Source organism: Sceloporus undulatus, chromosome 2 (assembly GCF_019175285.1).
Source record: "Sceloporus undulatus isolate JIND9_A2432 ecotype Alabama chromosome 2, SceUnd_v1.1, whole genome shotgun sequence".
In the NCBI taxonomy this organism is placed as follows: domain Eukaryota; kingdom Metazoa; phylum Chordata; class Lepidosauria; order Squamata; family Phrynosomatidae; genus Sceloporus; species Sceloporus undulatus.
The window spans coordinates 7,023,633-7,038,251 of NC_056523.1; the positions used below are offsets into that span (position 1 = coordinate 7,023,633).

The 14,619-nt window shown below is 44.0% G+C and overlaps 1 pseudogene; it reads right to left on the bottom strand.

The window, feature by feature from the left end:
• LOC121921838 overlaps nt 1-14,589 on the bottom strand; it is a 32,962-nt pseudogene extending 18,373 nt beyond the window's left edge.
• Nucleotides 14,590-14,619: the final 30 nt, after the last annotated feature.

Below are 14,619 nucleotides of genomic sequence, written 5' to 3' on the forward strand. Positions count from 1 at the left end.
CCTGTGCTGGCTTTAAAAGGAAATAAATGACTCAATTCTTGAAGCAAGACACTTGCAAAAGATAAGCATCTCCACTATATCGAGGCTCAAGAGAAGATAATTGCAGTCTCTCTACTATTGAGAAGAAGAGACCATAGTGAAGAATACCTGCCTCCATCCTTACCCAATGAGATGGCATTTCCTGAGCCCTCCTGTAGATTCCGACTGGACTGTGCTCTCTGTCTGGAGTCTAAGGACAACTTCTCTGCCTCCAGGATTTCCGTGGCCTTTTCTCCCAACAAGTCCTGGGACAAAAACAAAATTAAGAATTTTAAAAGGAAAGGATGAGAAAAGAAAGAGGGCTGGAAGAGAGGGAGATCATCCTTCTATTGATAATTTCCAGAAAACATTGGCCAGTGAATCAGAAGGAGGGTGTTTTTTTACAATATTTTAAAAGTACAATCATAAAAGCAGTGTTGGAAGAGATCTCAAAGGCCCTCCAGTCCAAACCCCAGCCATGTAAGAATTCACGATCAAACCACTCCCAACAGGCGGCCATCCAGCTTCTGTTTAAAAATGTCCAAAGAGGCAGACTCCGCCACACACAGAAGGAATGGGTTCCAACTTGTTTCTATCTGCTCTTACTGTCAGAAGATTCTCCCTAATGTTGAGGTGGAATCTTTTTTCCTGTAGATTGAATCCGTTTCTCTGGGTCTTGTCCTCTGAAGAAGCAGGAAACAAACTTGCTCCATACTCTGTATGACCTGGTCGCTGTTACATTACCCTTCCGAACTGGGGGAGAATCGAATTGAAGGAAGTCACGTGATGGATTCAGGGAAAGCAGAGTGAGTGCAAATTGTAGTTCCACACTGGTGCATACGATTCGAACCTTTGCACTTCCGGGGGCAATAAGGGAGCCTGCCTCCACTTTCATGCGAATGTTAGCCTCACGTCAATGACAGCTACCCCTATTTTCTTTCTCCCTTCTAGTTTCCCTTCCCTGGCAGTGAAATTCAATGTCAGAGCCCCATCCTCCTAGTCATTCAGTTGCCTTCTCTTAGGTTGCATCCACACTGGAGGAGATAATCCAGTTTAACTGTCCTGGCTCAATGCTATGGAATTCTGGGAGTTCTCTCCTTCCCTTTATAGCAGTTGCCTTCTCTTATCATAATCGGGGCAAATCCAGGGATGTATAGAGGTCAGAACATTCCCTCCCCTTCACCCAAGAGTGAGAAGGAGGAGGAGGAGAGGAAAGAGCCGAAGGAGGAATGCAAAAAAGGGAATTCTGACAGGAAGCAAAAAGGGGGTGATTGACGGGTCAATTCAGGTCAGGTCAGGGCAGCACAGCAAAGTAAGGCTCTGGTCTCCAGCTGGGACCTTTCCCTTTGGTTTTTAATTTTTTACAATTATTTTTTGCATATGTTGCAATCCAAAGGAATGTTGCAATCCGAATGTTAAAAATGTTTCTCTGTCCAATTTGGGTGATTGTCAAATTGATACAATTTTTGCTATTGTCTCTAAGGAAATTGGGGGGGAGCCTAGGGAAAGAAAAAAATGCATCCTTTTCTGGCATTCCGAGGTGAGGAATTATTATTATTATTACTATTATTACCTGTGTATGAGGCATTCTGGGGTGGCAAGGGAATGGGATACAGGGTACAGAGATGGCACTAGCTTGCATTTTGGGATTGAACATGCGGCCAAGAGCAGATCATAACCTGCACTGACCCAAATGACCACAACACAACCACACACACACACCAGAGATTTTTAATCTGATGACAGAATCTGCGCATTCTGGCATCTGGCTCTAAAGAAGGGGGAAGCAGACTTCTGATGCCCAATGAGTGCTGCAAACGTCACCTCCTGGAACTTAAGAGCCTTTATTATTGTTGTTGTTATTATTATTATTATTATTAGTGTTATATGCCTGCGCTGCATTTCTCTTTTATTCCCAATTGATTCCATGAGTCTACTTTAGTTGGAACTGACAGGTCATTCTCTCTTAGCCTCAGTGACCTGTCAATAGGAGGAAAAGGGTCAGTTCAGGTCAGGCCAAAGGCAGGGCATGAACAGAGCTCCCATCAGGCACCTTCCCCCCCCCCTTTTTGTTTGTTTGTGTGTGTGTGTGAGAGAGAGAGAGAGAGAGAGAGAGAGAGGCAGGAGGGAGAAAGCGCTTGCTGGCCGGCTCCTCTGCCATAGTTGCAGTGGGGAAGGAGAGGAAAGGTGAGAGAGAGCCCCGATGGAGCCATGATCACTTCCCAGCCCCGGTAGAAGCAAATGGGGCAAATTGCAGCAGGGCATCATGGGAGATTTACAACCCGGGGGTCTTTGCAATGGTGGTCAGGAGAACAAGCAAATTGGGATTTCACACCAGACCAATTCACAGTGTGATCGTACAGAGCCCCAATGTGATTCCCGTCAATCCCCTTATTTAGCGAACTGGCCAAAACACGCCAAAATGAGGCGCCAGTTCAGAAGTCCCCCGGAAGCCCCGCAGATGGGGCTCCCATTGAAATCAACAAGGTATGGAAATATATTCTGGATAACACGCCAATGCGAACTGCCCAATCCGCAGAAGCCCCAGATCTGGGCTGCAGACACCCTGTCTGATAAACTCCTTTGTTTTCTGTTCTACCAGATTCTCTCACAGGCAAAAGTCTGGCCAAATTGCTGACAGATAGTAAACCCTACGAAGAAACCAAGACATTCTGTCAAGCATCCATTATGGGCACTCTTTTAAGATAGTGATTTACTTAAAAATCAAATCTAAGCTTGAAAGTAGCTTATTTTTCTGAGCAGAAGCTAGCAGCTATGACTGAAAGACATAGCCATGTTGGTCTGAAAAATTGTATCTAAAGAGAGAGCTTGTAGTACATTTGAGATTAACCAAAAGAAAGAAGTTGGCAGCATGAGCTTTCCTAGACTTCTGTCTACTTCCTCAGATGCATTTGGACTTCAATCTAGGAAAGCTCATCCTGCCAACCTTTCTTTCACTCTGTCTCAAAGGTACCACAAGATCTCTCTATCTATTGATTCCACGGACTAACATGGCTATATCTTTGAACTTTTTTTCAGTCACTCTCAAAGATGGCACAAGCTCTCTCTATATATTGATTCTACAGACTAACATGGCTATATCTTTGAATGTTTCTCTCAATGAGTCTCAAAGGTGCCACAAGATCTCTCTACATGCTGATTCTTCAGACTAACATGGCTATATCATTGAATTCTATATTGCAAATATTATATATTGTATCTATATACACTTATCCCTCCACATTTACTGGGGTTAGGAGTCACAGGACCCCCACAGATGCGGGAAATCTGCAAATAACAAAAACACTATGTTTTTACCTGAGAGAAGACCTCTCTGGGAATCTCTAGCTCTTCCAGAGCAACTCTGGGGTCAACATCTGCCAGACACTGACCATAAAACTGTGCTGGAGGAGCTACAAAGGCCTAGCGGAGTATTCTCTCTAGAGGTTCATTTCCACTAAGAAATACAGCTAATTGCTGAGTGAATTATATGACTATCATCCCCATTTGAAACTGGTTCAGATCCTGGTGTGATCAATAGCAAATGCAATAAAGTGAGGCACCTCTTACAAACTACTCTGCTTTTTCCAGAGAGTAGTTTGAAAGAGGTTCTTTTCAGAAGAATCGATTCTGAAGTGAGTTCAAAAAGTGGGAATGACAGATCATAATAGATTCCTTCTGGAGGGGAGGGACAAAAGGCAGAGGGGTGTTTACCATGCCTTCTCCGTTTTGGACAGATCCACCATTCCCCCCTCTGTCAGTGCTGCCTTTGCACTTGTAGAGCCACTGATGGGTGCATAGTTTTTTAAAAAAATAAATTTCATAGAGAAAATTCAATTCACTGATGCTGCAACTACTTGCAAGGCAAGTAGTTTCAAAACCAATACACTGAATTTACGCTGAATTTACTTTACCCTCCCATGCCATGCTTGGATGGGGCGATCCAAAGATGGCAAGGGTCTGGAGGGGGTCCCTGGAGGTCTTCCTGCCCTCTGTCATGCTTAGATGGGGTGATCCAAGCATGGCAGGGGTCTGTGCCTGAGTGTGTGTTGAGTGTGTGTGTGTGTCCTGAGGAAGGGGGTCTGTTCCTTGACGCCTCCCTCCTTCACTCGCTCGTATCTATCTACTAGCATTTGCATGCTTCCAAACATCTAAGTTGAGAGCTAGACAGGAGCTCACCCCACCATGTGGCTATCAGGCTTCAAACTGCCACTGTTCTTAGTGGTCTCATCTCAGTATACACACACAGAGAGAGAGAGAGAGACACTAGAATTGTATAATTATACAAATATTATAATTAAATTGTATTAACTTAGAGTACACACACACACACATACAGTGCACCCTTGCTTTATGCGGGGGATCTGTTACAGACTCCCTGTGTAAAACAATTTATGCCTATGCTCGAGCCCCATTTAAGTGAATGGGGCTTGTGCATGCGGTGGTGTGGTGGCGCACGCACGGCATGGGCATGCACCCCAATAGTCCCAATTCAAAGATTTTCCTTTTTTTAAATAAGGGACACCATTTTGCTATGTCATTATATTTAATGGGACTTGAGCATACAAGAATTTTGTTATCTACGGGGGTCTTGGAACTAAACCCCAGCGTATAACAAGGGTCTACTGTATGTGTGTGTGTATTCAATAGAATAATATAATTATACAAGTAATTATAATTATATAATTCTATTGTATATCTTACATATACAGTGGTACCTCGGGATACGAAATACCCAGGTTACGAATTTTTCGGGATACGAAAAAATCCCATAGGGATTTATTGTTTCGGGTTACGAAAGTTTTTTCGGGTTACGAAAAAACTCCGGCGCTATTTTAAATGGAGCCGCGGCTCTGCCGCGGCTTTTCCCCCATTAGCGCCTATGGGTTTTCGGGTTACGAAGGCTTTTCGGGTTACGAAAGCGGCCGCGGAACGAATTATTTTCGTAACCCGAGGCACCACTGTATACAAATAAATGTGATTATAACTGAATTGTATAAATTATATATATATATACACACACACACATATATATATACAATAGAATTATATAATTATAAAAATAAATTATATATATATATATATATATAGGTACACATACATATATACACAATAGAATTGTATAATTATATATTTCTATTGTATAAATTACATGTTATATACAAATAAATATAATTGGATACAATATATATTATAAAAACATATTATTTTAATAAAATTGTAATAAATGTATAAATTATACACAAACACACACACATATATACATATGTACAGAGACATAAAAACACAATAGAATTGTTTTATATACACACACACACACAAATAAATGTAATTATATTGTGTATATTACATATTATATACAAATATATACTATTATAATAAAATTGTAATAAATAATTGCATATGTGTATATATATATATATATACACACACACACATATATATATACACACAATAGAATTGTATATATACAAAAGAATATAATTATATTGTATATATTACACATTATAAAGAAATATATATTATTATAATAGAATAATATATATAATCGTATATAATAAAATTGTAATAGTTTCCCCCCCTCTCCATTGGACGCCCCCTTGTCGTGGGGGAGAGGCTTGAGCACCCTAATGATGTTGTGAGCTATGCTGGTGGTGGTATAATAGCCACCGGCAGGGCCTCCCATGCCAGACAGGTCACAACCAAAGGGTCTGACCAAGAGCGCCAAAGGGCAGGATGGGCTCTCTAGCCTTATGGCAACCATCCTAGGAGAAGGAAAACTCTAATCCCAAACCCGGGCGGATGGTGCTCGTCTAACCCTGTAAGGTTAACCATCTAAGAGAAGGAAACTCCAACCAAACCTACGACCCGAGGACCTCACTGCCACCGCCCATGCTTGTCAAGGCCTCAGCAGACGAACCTCTGGTTTAAAGGGTGAGGCCAGTTCTGTGCACGCTGCGCTCCACCAGAGAAATCCATTGCCCAGGCTCAAAGGATACATCCAATCTCCGAAAAAGCCCTGTAGCGATAGGCAAGGGACGAAACGGCAGGTGTAAAGATGCACTGGAAGCCGCAGACCCAACCCTGCATGCAGGCGGTTCAGGACTTTGGTTGCTTGAGACTGACTGGGGATAACAGTCTTGTTCAGCAGCATCCTGAATGACCAAGCAGCCTTTTTTAAGGAGAGCACTGCTTGCTCCATATGGAGAGGGGCCTAGAAAAGGTGGCCTAAAGAAAGCTCATTCCCAACAACCCGGGCATCTTCTGATGCGGTCAAAGACAAAGAGACAAAGGCACATACCAGCCTCCAAAGGTGCAAATAGACTAACACTTGCATGTTGGAACATCAGAACCATGCAAGATTCTGCAGATAGTGGACGTCCTGAGCATCGTTCTGTCCTAATAGCCCATGAACTGTCACGACTTAACATCAACATCGCTGCTCTTAGTGAAGTTCCTCTCCTTAAAGAATACAGTGCTGGCTACACACTCTATTGGTCTGGCAAACCCAAAACTGAAAAACATCTTTCAGGTGTAGGCTTCATGATCAAACTCCATCGCCTCCAAACTCGAAACCTTGCCAACAGGACACTCTGATCGCATTATCTCCTAACGCCTCCCCATGTTGGTTTTCAGTATATATGCCCCAACTATGCAAGCCGACCCTGTGGAGAAAGACAAATTCTACTCAGACCTACGCCACCTTATACAGAAAGTCCCTGCAGAAGACAAAATCATTATCCTTGGTGACTTCAATGCCAGAGTAGGAAAGAACTTCGAAGCCTGGAAAGAAGTTTTAGGCAAGCATGGTGTTGGAAACTGTAATGAAAACGGATGCCTCCTGCTAGAGTTTTGTGCAGAACAGCAGCTGACTATTATAAACACCATCTTTCAGCAGAAAGATAGCCTGAAGACAACCTGTATGCATCCCCGATCCAAACACTGGCACCTCATTGACTATATCCTAGTGCGCCAGAGAAATATTCGCAATGTCCATCATACCCGAGTGATGCCCAGTCCAGAATGTCAAACAGATCATCGCCTCGTAAGATGCAAACTAAATCTTCATTTTAAGTTCAAACCTAAGAGGGGTGGCATCCTAAATAGGAGACTCCAAGTCAACAATCTTCAACAAGCTGCCATGAGAGACAACTTCCAGACAATTTTGCAAACAAAACTTGAAGACTATCCTGTAGACTCTTCTCCTACAGCGCTTTGACAACATATCAAAAACAGCATCCTGCAATCTGCGGGAGAATCCTTAGGATTCTCCCTCAAGAAAAACCAAGACTGGTATGATGAAAACAACCAAGAGATCCAGGAGCTGTTGGCAAAGAAGAGAACTGCTCACCAGGCACACCTCGCCCAGCCATCCTGCCATGTAAGAAAAGCAGCCTTTCGCCTTGCATGTAGTCAACTCCAACACAAACTCAGACACATTCACAACAAGTGGTGGATCAACTTAGCAGAAAAGACACAATGTTGTGCAGATCTGGGTGATTCCAGAGGATTTTACGAAGCTCTTAAGCAGTGTTTGGACCTACATATCAGATCCAAAGCTCCCTATACAGTACAGATGGTCAGACACTAATCACAGATAAAGCTTCCATTCTGAACCAATGGGCTGAACATTTCTAACCGATGGGCTGAACATTTCCAAAGCCTCTTTAGTGCCAACCAAATAGTCCAAGACTCAACTATTCAACATATGACACAACAACCGATGAAGAAGGAATTGGACATAGCCCCCACTTTGGAAGAAACCGTTAAGGCCATACAGCAGATGAAAAATGGTAAGGCTGCCGGAACTGATGGAATTCCACCTGAAGCTTGGAAACTTGGAGGTCATGTACTCCATGCCAAACTCCACGAGCTCCTTGTGAGTTGCTGGGAAAAAGGCGAACTGCCATCAGATCTCCGAGATGCAGTCATCATCACCCTGTACAAGAAAAAAGGAGCAAAATCGGATTGCTCGAACTATCGAGGTATAACACTGCTCTCCATTGCTGGAAAAATCCTTGCAAGGATACTGCTGAACAGATTAGTCCCTGCTATTGCAGAAGAACTTCTCCCTGAAAGCCAATGCGGCTTTAGAGCTAATAGGAGCACTACAGACATGGTATTTGCCCTTAGACAACTGCAAGAGAAATGTAGAGAGCAGAACAAAGGACTCTATGTAACATTTGTCAACCTCACCAAAGCTTTCGACGCTGTGAGTAGAAAAGGTCTGTGGCAGATCCTGGAACGACTAGGATGCCCCCCCCCCAAATTCCTCAAAATGACCATCCTACTACATGAAGGCCAGCAAGGTCAAGTCAGATATGGTGATGCTCTCTTGGAGCGCTTTCTAATGACTAATGGTGTGAAACAAGGTTGTGTCCTCGCTCCAACTCCAAGATAGATAGATAGGCAGGTAGGTAGGTAGGTAGGGAGGGAGGGACTTTTGTCCCCAATGGCGGAGCGAGTGCACGCGCTCCACCATTGGGGACAATTTCCCCAGATTTGCCATGCGCGTATGCTCAAATCCACGCATGGCAAATCCACGTATAAGGAGGGCTGACTGTACTGACTACAAGATCTTTACTTCAGTCCTGGCAGAGAGGGTGAAGGGAATACTAAACCGAATGGTTCATGAAGACTAATCTGCCTTTTTGCCTAAAAGGCAGATGAGACAAAATACAAGGTGTAAAACAGGTGCATTAGATTTGAGATTGGGAGAGGGATATAGAGCTCCCTCCTGTTAACAACCATCAGAGCTTGTATTTATCTGTGGGACATCCAAGTTTCTGTACCGCCCAAGGTCCATACTGGACAACTACTTGCTTACTATTACTGGATGTCTCCACATATTTCGATATATATTTTTCAAGCTGTAACACCAGTTAATCCTAATCACTGATGAAGACTCTTAGTCGAAATGCGTTTAGTCTTGGTTGGTTTATTTCTCAGTTGTAATGGGCTTACTGTGTTATCCCTTTTATTCATCTTCTTGGAGGTGTTAAGAACCTTATTTGTATCAGTACTAGTGCTCTGTATGTATAACACCTCCATACATTTGGTACATTATTTGTGATTTACAGCTTTCTAGCCTAGTACATATTGGTAACACCAGCCCTTTATTTATATTTGGGCTTTGCACACAGACCAATACAAGTCAGTCTGTTTGCAGGATAGTATACATTTTATCTTTTTAATTCTTCTCACATTCCATTGTTTCATTTTGTCATAATAAAACTACTGTGTTTTTATAGTTTTTCCCCCCTAGACTTTTTTGCTTTCAAACCTGTTGTTTTTAGGTTTAGGGTATCACTTTTTTGCTCTCTTCATCCCTTAACATATTTAAACAGGGCTATTATATCACCTCTTAACCTTCTCTTCTCCAGACTAAACATACCCAGCTCTCTAAGGCGTTCCTTGTAAGGCATGGTTTCCAGACCCTTCACCATTTTAGTTGCCCTCCTTTGGACACACTCCAGGTTCTCAACATCCTTTTTGAATTGTGAGGCCCAGAACTGGACACAATATTCCAGGTGAGGCCTGGCCAGAGCAGAACAGAGTGGCACTATTATTTCCCATGATCTAGACACAATACTTCTATTGATGCAGCCTAAAATTGCATTGGCCGTTTTAGCTGCCGCATCACACTGTTGACTCATATTCAACTTGTGGCCTACTTGGACTCCCAGATCCCTTTCACATGTAGTTTCATTCAGCCAGATGTCACCCATCCTATATCTGTGCACTTCATGTCTCCACCCTAAGTGCAGTACCTTACATTTCTCCTGGTTGAATTTTATTTTGTTAGTTTTGGCCCAGCTTTCTAGTCTATTCAGGTCATTTTGAACTTTGATCCTGCCCTCTGGGGTATTAGCTACTCCTCCTAATTTGGTGTCATCTGCAAATTTAATAAGCATGCCCCCAATTCTGTCATCCAGGTCATTGATAAAGACGTTGAATAGCACTGGGCCCAAAACAGAGCCTTGTGGGAGCCTATTGGTCACTTCTCCTTAGATCCTTAGAAGTGTTGGGAAGACAACTTACTCCCTCGATCCCTGTCCCTCATGGCTAGCGGCTCAGGGGGGGGATCGGTAGTAACTTCCATGTTACACCGCATAATTAATACATCATTGAGGGATGGGCAATTTCCATCTAGCTTAAAATTGGCCATTGTAAAACCTTTGCTAAAAAAAGCCCTCCCTTGACCCCTTGATGCATAATAATTATCGGCCAGTATCGCTATTGCCATTTTTGGGGAAGGTGATCAAGAGGGCGGTTGCAATCCAGCTTCAATCGATCTTGGATGAAACGGATTATCTAGACGCATTTCAAACCGGCTTTTGGGCAGGTTACAGGGTTGAGACTGCCATGGTCTCCCTGGTTGATGATCTCCGTCTGGGCATGGACAGGGGTAGCGTGTCCCTGTTAGTGCTCTTGGACATCTCAGCGGCTTTCAATACCATTGACCATGGTATCCTTCTGGAGCGCCTAGCGGAGCTGGGAATCGGGGGCACTGCGCTCCAGTGGTTCCGATCCTATCTCTCTGGGAGGTTCCAGATGGTGCAGCTGGGGGACGTGTGCTCCGATAAGAGGGCCCTTACATCTGGGGTCCCTCAAGGAGCCATTCTGTCCCCCATGCTCTTTAACATTTACATGAAACCGCTGGGAGAGATCATCCGGAGACACGGGGCACGGGGTTATCAGTACACTGATGACACCCAAATAGTCTTCTCTATGTCTCCGACTGATTCAGTGACCAAGGATGGCATCTCTCCTCTCGTTGCCTGTCTGGAGTCGGTAATGGGCTGGATGAGGGAAAACAAACTCAGCCTGAATCCAGAGAAAACGGAGGTACTCGTGATAGGTTCCCTTGGCCCAGGGATGGCGGTGATTCCACCTGTTCTGAACGGGATCATGCTTCCCATGAAGGACTCAGTACGCAGTCTGGGGGTGCTCCTTGATTCATCGCTCCACCTTACATCTCAGGTGGATGCGACGGTCAGGAGCACCTGTTACCAGCTTCGGCTGATACGCCAGCTGCATCCCTACCTGGGCCGGGGGGACCTTGAAACGGTAGTACACACTCTGGTAACCTCTCGTTTGGATTTCTGCAATGTGCTCTACATGGGGCAACCCTTGTACCATACCCGGAAGCTGCAATTGGTGCAGAATATGGCGGCAAGACTGGTCACTAATACACCTAGGACCAGTCACATAACACCGGTCCTTAAAAACCTTCACTGGCTGCCTATTCGCTTCCGGGCGCAATACAAGGTGTTGGTTACCACCTATAAAGCCCTAAATGGCTTGGGCCCAAGGTACTTGGAGGACCGCCTCTCTCCATACAATCCACCCCACACACTCAGATCAACCAGGAAGCAATTGCTAAGAGTTCCGGAGGTCAGATTAGATACTACCACCAAGGAGGGCCTTTTTTACCTCGGCCCCCAACCTCTGGAAGTCACTTCTCGACGAGCTCCGCTCGGTCACCTCACTGAACCAATTTAAGAAGGGGTTAAAAACACACCTTTTCGAGCAGGCATACCCCTGACTCCTGATCTGCTCCCCCCCTCTCGTCAGCACTGTTGAGCTGGCATGAGATGTGGTTTTATTGTTGCAATTTGTGTTTTGATGTTTTTATTCTGATGGTCTTTTATTGTACATGTATATGTTGTTCACCACTTGGATTTTTAGAAAAGTGGTATATAAATAAATAAATAAATTATTTATTTATTTATTATTCTCTCAAGGATAAAAAGGAGCCATTGTTGAGCAGACATTGCATTCGGCCAATCAACCAATTATAAATCCATGTAACAGTTACCTTGTCTAGCACACATTTTACAGTTTGAGCAATGTCATGGGGGACTTTGTCAAAGACCTCACTGAAATCAAGATTTACTATATCCACAGCATTCCCTTCATCTACGAAACTGGTAACTTTAAAAAAAAATATAGATTAGATTTGTCTGGCATGACTTGCTTCTCTGAAACCCATGTGGACTTTTTGTGATTATGGAATTGCTTTCTAGATGTTCACAGAGTCTCTGCTTAATGATCTTTTCTAGAATTTTCCTGGTATCGATGTCAGAATAACTGGATGATAATTGTTGGGATCCTCTTTTTTCCGTTTTTTGAAGAGGGGACGTTTGCCCTCCTCCAGTCTGCTGGGATTTCTCCTGTTCTCCAGGACTTCTCAAAGATTATTGCCAATGGCTCCGATATTACATTTGCCAGTTCTTTTAGTACCCTTGGATGTAGTTCATCTGGTCCTGGAGACTTAAATTCATTTAGATTAACAAGGTATTCTTCTATATCTCTTTACTTATTCTGTGCTGAGATTCCCCTATTCTGTCCTCTGCTCCATTATCCTCAGGTTGAGCACCCTTTGCCTTTTCTGAGAAGACTGAGGCAAAGAAGGTGTTGAGTAATTCTGCCTTTTCTCTGTCCCCTGTTAGCGTTTTGCCATCTTCTTCACGCAGTGGCCCTACCAATTCCTCCTTCCTTTTGCTGCAGACATATTTAAAAAAAGCCTTTTTTGTTGTTCTCTAAATTTACTGAAATCAGCTCTCCTAAAGTCTAGAATGCAGGTCTGACTATGCCTGGCTTCTCCTTTCCACTGTAAAACAAACTCCAGATGAATATGGACACTTATATCTAAGGATACCACCACTTGCACCCCATTAACCAAGTCATCCTTGTTGATTAGGATCAGATCTAAAATAGCTGACCCCCTTGTTGCCTCTTCCACCTTTTGGACAATGAAACTGTCTTCGAGGCAAGTGAGAAATTTGCTAGACCTTGAAGATTTGGCTGAGTTTGACTTCCAGCAAATATCAGGATAGTTGAAGTCACCCATCACTACTACATCTCTCTTTTCTGAATGTGTGGTCATCTGTTCTTGAAAGACATCATCCAATTCCTCAGTCTGACTTGCGGGTCTGTAGTAGACTCCCAGAATAACACCCCTGTTGTTTTCCTCCCCTTTAATTTTATCCAGACGCTCTCCACTTGGTTTCCAGAATTGATGTCCTGGATCTCTTCACTGGTGTAAATATCCTTGACATATAATGCTATTCCTCCTCCTTTCCTGTTTGGCCTGTTCCTCTTAAAAAGGTTATACCCCTCTATTCTTACATTCCAATCATGAGACTCATCCCACCAGGTTTCAGTGATGTCTATTATATCGTATTTGCTTTGTTGTGCTAGAAGTTCAAGTTCATCTTGCTTATTTCCTATGCTCTGTACATTAGTATACATATTAATCAAATCCATGAATAATTAAACCTGCAAATATGGAGGGATGAGTGTACTTCTATCAATGCAGCCTAGAATCACACTGGCTTTTTAGGTGCTGTATCATACTATTGATTCATGTTTAACTTGTACTAATGTCAAAGGCTCTCACCTGTTGCCCATCCTGCTTCTCCTCCTCAGCCTGGCTCAATAGGAAACCTTCGGCCAGGGCCACCGCCTGGGAACAGGTCTCTGCCCCACATTCCCTGACCCAGCTGGCCACCTCTGGGGGAAGGATGGCCAGGAACTGTTCCAGGATCACCAGGTCCAGGATTTGATTCTTTGTGTTTGTCTCTGGCTTCAGCCACTGATGGCAAAGTTTGTGGAGTTGATAGCAAACCTCTCGGGGCCCCTCAGCCTCCTCATAGAGAAACTGCCTGAAGGACTGGGACTGTCCCTCCGAACAGATCAGCTTCTCCTCCTCATTCTCTTCCATGGTTCTTCTTTCCCTTAATTCTCCTCTGTTCAGCACCTAAAGAGAAGAGACCTTTTCTTAATGTGAAGCCAACCAAATCTTCCTTTCCAACACTTTGAGTGGTACTTTTAGGCAGCCCCTGCCTGAGGTTGAGTGATTTATTTTCTGTCCTGCAGATTCTCCCTTAGGCAAAAGACTGTCCAGGTTGCTGCCAAATATCAAGCCCTACGAAGAAACCAAGACATTCTGTCAAGCACTCTTTTAAGATAATGATATAATTAAAATCAGATCTAAGCTGGAAACTAGTTCCTTTTCCTGAACAGAAGCCAATGGCTATGACTCAAAGACACAGCGATTCCCAAATTCAAGCCTTCCAGGTGTTTTATACTTCAGCTCCCAGAATCCGAGACCATTTACCAAGGCTGCATCCACACTGGAGAAAGAACCCAGTTTGGCACCACTTTAACTGCCCTGACTCAAGGCTATGGAATTCTGGGAGTTGGAGTTTGTTGTGGGACAAACAACAAGCTTCCCCTCCCTGAAGCTGAGAGAGTGCGAGGTGCCTCTCCTCCTTGGCCTTTCATTTTGACCCTTAGGCCTCTGCCACGCTCCAGAAACGAAGCCTTTCCGCAGCGCTTTGACTGCCCTGGCTCCATGCTCTGCAATTCTGAAAGTGCAGGATGCAGCCATGAATGAGAGAGGCGGCCCAACCTCCTTTCTCCGAGTCCTAGCCCTGAGGAAAGCTGGCGCCATCTTCTTCCCTTCGGTTCTGAGGAAGTTCTGGTAGCAATAACAAGCTACACTTCCCAGAATTCCCTTCCTCTCTAGGAAACACCCTCTCCAGCGCCGCTCTAGGGAGCGCCACGTCTATCGCCGGAAAGGGCGGGTCTGAG